Genomic DNA, 12,189 nt, shown 5'->3' with positions numbered 1-12,189 from the left:
TATTTTCTTTTAGGAAGACATTTTTATTTGAAGACTGACTGCCTTTCGTTGACCTTTCTTCGTCAAACTAAGAATGTGGCAAAGTTCGCACGTATCATGGCTGAGTTGGAACAGTACCAATTCACTATCTCGCATGTGCCCGGAAAAATGAACTCTTTATGTGACACCTTGTCAAGAAATGTAGACTGTCAAAGAGACTTAGAAGATGAAGAAAAGAACCTTGAGGACCCGAGAGTTTTCACGATCCAACTAGACGACACGCTGAGAGATGAGCAACGCAAGGACTCCTATTTCAAGGATATTATCTCCTTTTTAGAGGGAAGTAAGGATCAAGACTACAACCTAGAACGCCAGGCTCTGTGTTTTGAAATTAAAGATGGCATTTTATTTCGGAAACATCGCCATCCGTCAGGAATTCAGCTATTGCCAGTCATTCCATCGACTTTAAGGGATAAAGTTTTCCGATCCGCACACGAAAGCACGTTGGGTGCATCTCACGCGGGTTATGGGAAAACGTACCAATTATTGTTACGATCTGTTTACTTCCCTTTCATGAAGAGATTTGTAGCTGACCGTTGCCGCCGATGTCAGGTATGCCAGCGCTTCAAGAAGACGCCTGGGAAACCGCCCGGAGTTCTTCAAACTATGCCTTCTGTCCCACCTTTCTATAGAATAGCCCTGGATTGCGCGGGTCCCTACAGCGATGCAAACGCCCTTCGGCACAAGTATTTAGTGGTTGCTGTCGATTATAATACTAGATATGTTGTAACGGCTACAGTTCCTGATCAAACTGCAGCCACGCTCGCAAGCTTTTTGTACAATCACGTTTTTCTAAGATTTGGCCTCTGTAAAGAAATTTTGGTTGACCGATCTACGGCTTTTACGGGAATGCTTTTCCAAGAATTATGTAACATCCTTGGAGTTGAAATCAAGTTTGTAAATCCCTGGCAGCATGAAACTTCTGGTCTCGTAGAGGTCCAGATTAAACATCTAGAGGCTTTGTTAAAGCGTAAGATTAACCCTTTAGACCATGGAAGTTGGGTCGACCATGTTCCTGCGGTTACCTTTTCCCATAATGTTACCGCTAATTTATCTACGTCATTCTCGCCCTTTTCTTTGCTCCATGGCTTTGACCCTTATCTCGAACATCAAGCCATGATTAATGGACCATGTCTGCACGTTTCCAACGAAGACCGTCTGGCAACACTGCAAGAAATTAGGGAAAGAGCCCAGGACAAACTGTATGATCGTTTCTGTACGACAGCTAAGTCATACAATCATCGCCATGTAGCTGTCAAATATAATATTGGACAGCGTGTTTGGATCTATGATCCTACTAGGAAACGAGGTCATGCCAAAGCTTTTTCAAGTCACTATTTCGGCCCAGGTCTTGTGGTTAGAGAAGACCATGCTAACGCTTACTTTGTGAAGTATAAAACAGCAAAAGGAAGGGAGAAAATTGAATCGATTGCCGTGACCAGATTGAAACCATACTATCCAGACGACCCTCCACCCGAAGACACCGACCTGTCTGATGATGTTGCTTGTATTCGTCAGGAAGATCTTCACAATAGCAATCAAATAGAAGACATTGAACATCTTACTCTTGTGTCGACTTTAAAGGAGCCGATCGAGTATATACACGTTACTGACGCGGAGGAATTACCTACGGTTTCGTCTTTGCAATTCCCAAAGCCTACTAGAAAACCACTTTATAATATCAATGAAGACATTAACAAGAAAGTTAGCATTTTTTATGGAGATATAGCCAAACTTAAATGCGATGCGGTGGTTAATGCTGCCAATGAAACCCTAACGCCTGGATCTGGTGTCGATGGAGCAATCCATAGAGCCGCCGGAGAACAACTCCTTGAGGTGTGTAAAAAGCTTGGTTCACTTCGACCAGGACAAGTAAAAATGTCGCCTGGTTTCAATCTCCCTGCAGCGAATGTATTATTTACTTGTGCTCCTAGAGACAATAACAAACGCATTTTGAGGCAGTGTTACTCAAACTGCATGAAACAGGCTATTGACAACAATTGTCGAACGCTCGCCTTCTGCTGTTTAGGCACTGGAGCGTTCGGTTTTGACAAACTGCAAGCAGCAAAGATAGCATTATCAACTGTCCGCAATATGCTTGAGACAAATTTGTCCGACTTCGAAAAAATTATCTTTTGTCTTTTTGATAAGGAAAACAAGCAAATTTACGATGAGTACGTTCCCTTATACTTCCCTAACTAGTGTAAGGTGTGGTTAGAAAAAAAAATCTCTTATTCTATGTTAGTATTTTGGATTTCTATGATTCCTGAGAGAAATTTGTTTTTTTTCTTTCTTTCTCTAAGAAACCATATTTCGAAATATTTTAGCTATAGTTACGTAAAGCTTCAGTGTGGCTACTTTGCTTGCGACGTTGTGCGCTCGATGTTGGATTTTTTTCTTTCTCCATTCTTACCTGCAAAGAAAGAAAGGATTATTACGATTTTGACCTTTTTTTTTTCTCTCCTGAGAGATACATTCCATCTTATCTCTATATATTTAAGTTATAATTATTTAGCACGTGCATTTTTTTTTAATGATAAACCTACTGATTTGACCTATAATTAACTGTGAATTTCATTTTCTGTAAGGAAGACTAGCTACCTTCCTGAGGAATCCTGGATGTGACAATTTTAAGTACTATTTTATGACATATACGCATGCATGCAATCTTACCGATATAGTCGATTTTTAAAACCTATTTTTCAACATGTTGAATGTTACCGATTTAGACTGTTTTTTTTTTCTCAAGAATAGACGATAATTCTACTTGACTAGTTACTTCGAAATGATAATATTTCCTCTGACTTGACATATAAAGCAATTTACTGGTATAAGTGAGATATAGAGATATGTGTTACCAGTACAAGGCGAATTTAGTAAAGTTTAAGTCGTTCATTATCTTAAGATGGTTGTACATATGTTTTTTCAATGTACTTATGGTATTAATACAGTGTTTTTTTTCTAATAGTAATACTATATATATATTCGAATACAGATATATGATAATTATATACATCACTTAATTGTTGTACATACTATGGTATGTTATACGTGACTTATTTTATTATTGTGCATTTGGTCTATGTTATTTTTTATTTTAATTTGTTCCAGACGCTGCAGGTTCTCCTATTAATTTCAGTTGTATCATCTTCCCTAGATGTATCTATATCTAGCGGATTTTATTTTAACGAACTCCATGGACACATTTTGTATCAGCATGCGGTTCCTCTGCTGTTCAATGTGAGTTTTCAGTTTCCTAGACCTATTCAGGCTTCTTCGTTGTTTAACTCTTTACATTGTAATGGCAGTAACTCTTATTCTGTTCAGACATGCAGTTTAGCTTCCAGTTTGGATGCGTTACATACACACTTAGCCAATAATCTTTTAACGGTTAACGAACCTTATAGAACCAACGTCCACTCTCGAAATACCCGTTCCATTTTTAATGGAATTGGAACCCTATTCAGCTGGTGCTGCGGACTAGCTACCCATAGTCAGTTATCCGCATATCAACAAAAACAAGACAAAATTCAGTCGCTCGTAGTTCAACTTCGAGAACAATTACTTCATAATTCTATTTTTATTCACAATGCATCTGTAACCCTGACCGAGTTTCAATCTCAGATTGGGAAAAACTTTCAGAAAATGGAGACCTTCTCAAAAACACTATTGGATCAGACGAAAGTTTTAGCAAATTCAGTACAAAATTTGGCTGATAGGAGTCAACTAGAAATTTTCTCATTACTCGGAGAAATTTACCAACTTTCGATGCACATTTTAAAATTAGTGGAAATTCAAAAGTATCAGACGTCCCTGCAGAGTTGTAGAGTGGGTAAGCTAGACCCGGTTCTTATCCCTTATAAAGTATTGGAGGATCAATTACGTATTTTAGAAGAATCAGTAAACCTTAAGAATATGTTATTGGCTATTCCGATATCTAACGTTGATGTTTATTACACACTAAAATTGCTGTCATGCGATATTTTTGATTCATATATTTTTGCACATGTAAAAGTACCATTGAGAGAGAAGGACGCTTTATTTAAATTGTATTCTGTTAAGGCCATTCCTTTTGGCTATCATAATCAGACTTGTTCGATCAGTATATCTCCGAGTTATGTTATTTTTCAATCCCAGCTGTTTGCATTTCCTATTGTTGGCTCTGATTTGCTCTCCTGTAACTTACAAGTCTCGAACTTGTGTAAAATCCCGTCTCACATTACCGTTTCGTCTCAATTGGCTAGATGCTTATATAAAGGTTTTTTTGGTTCTACAGTCCACGATATTGTGTCGTCTTGTTCATATGTTTGCCACGATAATGTGCATAGCCAACTTTTGGAATTGCAGCCCCATACTTTTGTTTTGACCCACCCTCCCCCTACGTTACAATTAGTGTCTGCCACAAATACCTCACTTTTGGACGTCTCTAGCAAAAGTAAATTTGGGTCATTACTTATTTCATTACCGTGTGATATTACACTAAAAGTTTCTGAGCATTTATTCGCTAAACCGATATTCCCTTGTTTTCACAATCAGATTTCATCGCCTACAGTAGTACATTTATTTCCTGCCTTTTTGACAGCCAATAATTTTGTTCATTTAAATCAAAAATTTAAGTCACACGAGATTTTTAATAATTCCAAATTAATTAACCTTGACTGGAGATATACTGTACCTCATTTAAATTTGTCGTCATATACTGTTACGCCCATTAAGCCTTATACGCCTATCTATTATAGACAAAACTTTGTGCCAATATTTTTAATATGCTGGAACATTATTTTAACTTTAGCGATTGGCTATCTACTATACCGGCATGATTTTTTCTTGTGTGCCTTGTGCATTAGCAAGGCTAATGCAGAGTCCTTTGCCTTAGACCAGGATGTGCTGTGGATTTTGGTACATGCTATCGAAATTCTTCTACTGCTGTTAATTTTATTTATACTTTTTAAACTATATAAACGTCGTTCTGTCCTTAAACGTAAAATTAAAGCCCAACGCAGTAATAGTCTACCCTTACCGCCGCCTGTAACTTCTGATAGCCAACGACCTGCAGTATCTACTTCGAATCCTGTCTCATATCTTAACGATTATGTGCCCTACTTTTAAACTAAGGTTTTTTTGTTTCGCCTTTGTGTTCAATGATTGTGTGTGCTCAGTGTGCCTTTTGTTTATTTATTATACCATTAGACCTGTACATATACATATATATTATAGTATTTTGATTTAGTAATTATGATGTACATGCACTACTTTTTAAGTCTTCTCTTAGTTATTTATGGAGTTATAGAAGAGGATTTTAATTCAAGCTATGAAGCATTTACCTTAAATTCCAGTGCGCACATGGTACCGCTCAGATGTGCTTCTTTCTTCGTTTTCTGCGCACTCCAGTTTTTGAAACTTGTCGACGATGGCCTTTGTTGTTAGTTGCAGAAGAAAGACATTGTGAGTTAAGAAGTAACATTATTAGTACTGCTACTCGAAGTAGAGCAACAATAATCCGTGGGACTTTTGTCCAACTAGTAAGATATTATGTTACTTAGTTCATGACTACTTTTGTTAAGGGTATTTCTTGCGAATTAATTCTATTTGCGAATTAATTTATTTGATTAGACGATTTAACTTCTTCGTACAGTTAGTGAGATTACAAGTTAGCATTGTGTACAGACACATGCATTAAGTAGCAATTTATTTGCGCTCTGAACATATTGTTAGATATTCATGCAACATGCATTGTAAATTGTGACATGTAAAGGAATTAAGGCCATGTAGTTCCGTCTCGACGATAATTTTAGCACCTGTGAAGAAAGAATTATAAAGAATTACTTAACGTTATTCTCAATGTGTACGATATTTACTAGAAAAATTTGCACACATGCCTGTGCTTATGAACTATGTTCTACATATATCGGATATTGGAATTTTTTCTATACGTTATATACTAATTATGTAGTACTCGTTAGTTATACATTTATTCATATTACCTATATTTTCGGTGGAAGTTATAGTAAATATATATATATATATATATATATATATATATATATATATATATATATATATATATATATATCTTGTTTGAAAATTTCATCCGTACTGTGTTTATTCTTACTTCACGTTATTCCGAACCCGTTCATTTGCTTTGTGGATTACTACGTTCTTCACCCAGAGTAAAGCTTGGACACTGCTACTTAGTAGATTCTTATAATTTCAACTTTGACGCTTGTTACTTCGATTTCTGTAAGTTCACGCATCTCTGTATCATCTCTCAAGTTCAACTGATAATCGTTAACTTCTCTCTACATTTCCGACGTTAGGCCGCGTTTTAGGTAGTATTAGTTTTGGTTTTGGGCCTATCGTTTCTCAATCTAAGCTCTCTCCAAGTGGCGAGTTCTGGCCGCCTTAAGCCAGTATGCCTATTTTTAGGCTTCTTCGGACGTCACAGATCTAAATAATCTTGTGACTTTCTTTTTCCAGAGCGCAGTTTGAGAAACTCTTCTCCCAACGCGTTTTCCCTCCAACATCTGCTATCTCTTTTGGTTAGCTTAGCTAGTCGTTTATGAATTGTGTTTTATTTATTCTTCCCTTTAGAGATTTCTTTTTTAATTATTTGGACTTCAAATTTTGTTATAACCTACTGACATCAATTAAACCTTGAACAATGGGGAGCGACTCCTACTCCCACTTCTGTATTCGTAAGTGCAAGGGTCAATTTTCCTTTCATATTTCCCCCTTTTTTTTCTTTTCTTTTTCTATTCCTATCTCGCCTTTTATCCAAACATTCCAGCACCTTATTCCTTTTACTAAATTTATACCTTATATTCCTTTTAAGAGCGAAAAACTTTATGTTATTTTTCTTCCTTGCATCCCGTACCATTATAGACACGCCTACCTTCTGAACGTACTTGCAATATTTTATGGATTTGTGTGATTCCCTTGCTATAGTAATTAAGTTCATTTTACCACATATATATTATGTTATTTTACGTATTTCAATTCACTTTTATTTTATTATATTCCATTTTTAGTGTTATAGTTTTATGTGACTCGAATTACGCATGCACCGACGCTATGAAATTTTTAACTTATATTTTGTTCATTTCACTTATTTTTTTTTTGTTTTTATACGCACTATTATACTCTTATAACTGTAAGATTCACAAATCTACGTTATTGCAATAAAAGTTTACTAATTCAATTACATATTTTATGTGCTAAATGCAAGTTACTTACGTTTTTTTTTCTTCTTCTTCTTTGCCACAAAAACTAGGTTAGTAGCGTGGCATATTGTGACCTTCAACGATGCGCTCAACGCCAACATGCTTCACATTCTCGTCACGAGGGGCAGAACAGGCTTGCTTGCGTCTTATCTTGCTAATTACTTGCTGCCACCTGCACACAAACGAGGAAGTCAAGTCGCCGGATTCATTCTTCAGCAATCATTGCCTTTGTTTTTGTTTTTCTTTCCCCTTTTAAGAGAAATTGAGTTTGTTTCCCTTTTTAAATCATTTTCTTAGTCCTTTTCAGGTTCCAAGGTTCGACCCATTCATTGGAAAAAGTCTTTTCTATGATGGCTCTGCACCTTTTTCTGGAAGGGGGGAATGTTGAGGATCCGGTCTCTTGGTTCGATCCCCGGAGGATTCATTACAGAAGAAAACATTATTATTTTTTTTTTATTTTTGATTTATGTAGTCTAAAGGCTCGAAGAGCATTTTGTATTACTTTTCTTTTCTGTGTTATTAAACCCAGCATGAAAGGCAAATGTCCTAGAAGTCCCTTACCTCTTCCTCTTCCGCTTATGCAGCCGATTGACAAACAAACGAGACGCTGAATCTTGTTTTCCGTGTCTAGCTTCCGCAGTCAGCATTGAGGAAAATGTTCTCCTGAGGTTTGTGTTTTCTGTATTTACACCTAGAGTCAGAGATTCCTGCCTTCCGCTTTGTCTTCAAGTTTTTGCCGGGTTCGATCCTGATGAGTCTGGGCTTGGAGGACATCGCCTCTGATGAGGTCGGCCTGGACAACGAACTTCGGAGTGACGTCGAAATGATGAGGTTGACGTGGGTGGCGTCTAGAGAGACGCCTTGACCATATTTGGAAGACCACATGACAGGAAGGAGGGACCCGGAAAAAACGGAACTGAAACAAAACCATCGGACAGGGGAGTCTCAGGGAAGAAGTGGTTGGATTGTTGACAAAGGAGCTTCTCCGTAATTCTCTCGCGTTGGCTAGATACGCAATCATGGATTGTTTTCATCAGATTAAGGTAAAGTACCTTTTCTGCCAAGCAGTATTCGAACACCAGGCTGTATAAGCTCGCCCCTAGAAATTCATCACCTTTGCTCTACCTTTCCTATTAATTTGCCATGCTATTTTCTAAAAAGAGTTTGAGTTTCATTTCAAAACTTAACGATAGATGCATATCAGTATAAAACTAGGCCTTATGCCATATGACCAGTGTAAAGTTAGAAAATGCATTTTAGTTGGAACGAATATTAATCTTATTAGATCTCATTGGTTTACTCTTAATGTACCTTCCCGACATTCATTCCGTTACTGGAAAAGTCAGAATTCCAGTCACGTTTCAATATAGATAATTGGTTAAGAAATTGGTTTCTTTCAAATGGAGATAATTGGTTTCGTTCAAATATCGAAGTAATTGACGAGTATTTCAAATTATATGATCGTAGCCAAACTCCCTCTATAAAAATTGTTGCGTGAGTACCGCAGAATTCTGAAACGTGTATTTTTGGATAGGGCACATATTAGTTCTTAAATGAAGTCTTGACCCGACTACGTTAGGTCCCATAGTTTTGGCGCTATGGACCTTTAAAGTTCATTTTTTTCATGTTTTCGGCAGCCTATAACTCCAAAAGGAAGCATTTGTACAACCAAGGTTGGGTTACAGTTTTTGTCTTATCTTGTTGTTAGGAATCACCTCCCAAATGTTGTCGGTGTTGTTTTGAAACACCCTGTATATTTGTCATTTTCCTGGGGTGTGGAAAAATATGTAGGTCGAGAATTATTAAAGAATATTGCATCTAGTGACTCGAAATTAAACGGAAGAAAAAAACTGATGGCTACTGTTCTCCATTATGTTTATATAACACTTGGACTGCAAAGAATTAGTGGATGATATTTCTATTAATACTTGAGCATAAAGTTGTTATTAGTTCGGGAAGAATCATTATATTTGAACAAGAAGGTTAGTGTGATTGATCCGTACTTTTTCATTGTTTTACATTTAAAATAGCTCTGGAATTCTCTTTTATTTCCCTCCTTTGCCTTAAATTAAGTTCCTAGTACGAGAAGACAACACTATACTAAAAAGCGTGACTGTGTGTCAAAAATCAAGCGAACATATTAACGTATTTTCATTACACACCTACTGTCAAGTGTAATTAGTGTGAATGTCCTTTCAATTGGTCGTGGTCAAGATTTTCTTTCTCTTTATTGTCACTTTGCACCTGCACCGTAGGAGTCTAATTAATTTGTTAACGGATTAGGGTCAGTGACACGTATATTTTTGCGGTTGATTAGTTGTGGTAACATAAGCTATTATGATTTAGTTAATTTTCAAGGAATTACAACCACCTGGTAGAGACAGCATTACACACCTCAAAATTCTATTTTCGTTCTCTCTTTCGCTTGCAAAATTTAAGTTATCTTGTAATATCATGGACATCACGTCATAACCACTGACATAAAGGTTTACCCCAAGGCATATATTCATGAATGTTTTCAAGCAATATATATTAGCGCTGATTACCCGCTTCGCTGGGTTGAAATAGAAATTGTAAATGGAGAACTCCTAATGTCATGTGTTGGGTAAAATTACAGCAAAAATTAAATATTACTATTGCGGGGTGAATTTGGATTTGAACAGCATCAGAAGTGTCACTCTTCACCTCAGCGACCCCGGAAACTATGGATTCTACACTAATATCAGTTATTTTCGATCATTATATATATATATATATATATATATATTAGGGTATTGCAAAAAAAAAATTTTTTTCAAATATTTATTGTGCCCCCCTACCATATTGTTACAATTACTGAGACAAAATTATGTGCTAATTTTCAGGTCTGTATGCCACGTTTTGACCCCCGCCCACCTCGAAAATAGTTTTCAGTTGAAAGCACACACACACAACATTAAGTAACTTTTTTAGTGTTTTTTCTTCTTTTCTTTACAGATTATAACCAAGGCAGAAATGAGTAAACGCATGGAAAAAGAACCACCTCAGGACTCGGTTCCTCCAATTTCATCCACACCAGACCGACCAGTGCTTCGAAAGGATGACAAACACATGTCTGAAGCATGGCTCTTAGGTAATTTATTGGAAGATTTGACCCCGAGAAAAGGATCTCAACTGCCCACCAATGGGGATGTGCTGCGCTACTTTATTTTTCTCAATCGTGAACCCATGCAGAAAGATAAAAGAGATGATGTTATAAAACACGTTATTCTGAAGGCTGAGCAAATTTGGGAACTTTCTGGCATTCCTGTCACTGCTCGGGACATTCCAAAGCAAAACTCAATAAATTAATTGGGCAATACGAGAATCTGCGGAAACATAAAACAAGAAAGAACTTCCCAGCTGAGTGTGAAAGCTTTCTCAAATCTCTTCGTCTACTCTTTGACATAGTGCACAACAATGCTATTTCTATTATCAAACATGACAGATGTAGAACTAGGAAAACGGTTCTGGAAGATGTGCACTTCTTAGAAGATCAACGAACATGTCGGAAAATTGAGTTAGGTGGTCTTGATTTTTCAGATAAGACTACCTGTTACAATCATATTGTATAAATGAAAAAATATTGCATAGTTTTTTACGTTATCGTGTTCCAAGTAAGATAAATTACGCCCGAAAATACGTTTTGTTTTTAGAAATATGTGCTTAAAGTTTCCGATGCTATTACAAAACCAATACATCTCACTAAATTATCATTGCAAAAACAAAACTAAGAAAATTTTATAAAAAATCCTCCTATCGTAAAAATCTTTTCACTTGAAAATGGAATCTAAATTTTAAAAAATGAAAATCTACAATTTCAAGATATTTAATGTTCATAAGGATATATGTATAAGTTAAGTAAATGGTTAATCTTTCTTGGGCGGGGGTCAAAACATCACCAAATGACCTAAAATTTGGTATGCATTCAGATTTTGCCAGTTGAAACAACATAGGAGGGGGGCACCATACAATTTTTAAACTTTCAATTTTCCCATACTTACATGTAATGCCCTAATATATATATATATATATATATATATATATATATATATATATATATATTCCCTCCCCTGCCCCCAAGTTGCGGGGCTGAATTTGGATTTAAACGACATCGGAAGTATCATTGTTGACTTCGACCCCGAAAATTATGAATTCAACACTAATATCGGTCAATTTAGTGCATTTTTAAATATCTTCCCCTCCCCTAAGTTGCACGGTGAAATTGAATTTACAAAAGCACTTCCAGACCTAAACCTCATCTATGTTGAAAATTTGACCGAGATTGGTAGTGTGGTTCAAGAATTATTAAGTCACGACTGTAGTCACGTTCATTTTTATGTATTTTTCTATTTCTCCCCCTCCTCCCTCTTCTCTAAGTTGCCTAGTCAAGGTGAAATTATGAAAACTATCCTACGCCAGAATCTCATCTATGATGCAAATTTGATCTAGATAGGTTGTGTGGTTCAAGTGATGCGAAGTCAGACACATAGTCACTTTCATATCTATCTATCTATCTCTCTCTCTCTCTCTCTCTCTCTATAGAGCACAAAGGGAGATATTTTGGTGCACTCAGTATATATATATATATATATATATATATATATATATATATATAGAGAGAGAGAGAGAGAGAGAGAGAGAGATAGATAGACTGAAAGCATTTGAGAACAGGATCCTGAGAAGAATATTCGGACCCAAGAGGAACGAGAATGGGGAATGGCGGAAGTTTCATAACGAGGAACTACATAGTTTATACGGTTTACCCAACATTGTTAGGGTTGTCAAGTCTAGGAGGCTTAGGTGAGCAGGTAATGTAGCTAGAATGGAAGAAAGTAGAAACGCTTTCAAAGTCTTGACTGGTAGACCCATAGGAAAACGACCATTAGGAAGACCTAGGCGCAGATGGGAG

General features: G+C 36.5%; 1 protein-coding gene across 1 annotated transcript in view; it reads right to left on the bottom strand.

Annotated features, from left to right (window-relative positions):
- The window catches only part of LOC145674378 (uncharacterized), a 305,117-nt gene extending 296,518 nt beyond the window's left edge, over positions 1-8,599 (bottom strand). Inside the window, exons 1-2 of the mRNA XM_081744352.1 lie at positions 7,273-8,599; positions 5,364-5,837 (exon numbers count right to left, since the gene is read on the bottom strand). The gene's annotated coding sequence lies outside the window, so the exon portion shown is untranslated. The remainder of the gene's footprint in view (positions 1-5,363; positions 5,838-7,272) is intronic.
- Positions 8,600-12,189: the final 3,590 nt, after the last annotated feature.

The sequence above is a fragment of the Thermobia domestica genome, chromosome 17, assembly GCF_964235325.1.
Source record: "Thermobia domestica chromosome 17, izTheDome1.hap1.1, whole genome shotgun sequence".
In the NCBI taxonomy this organism is placed as follows: Eukaryota; Metazoa; Arthropoda; class Insecta; order Zygentoma; family Lepismatidae; genus Thermobia; species Thermobia domestica.
This window is presented reverse-complemented; position numbering and strand designations above follow the sequence as displayed.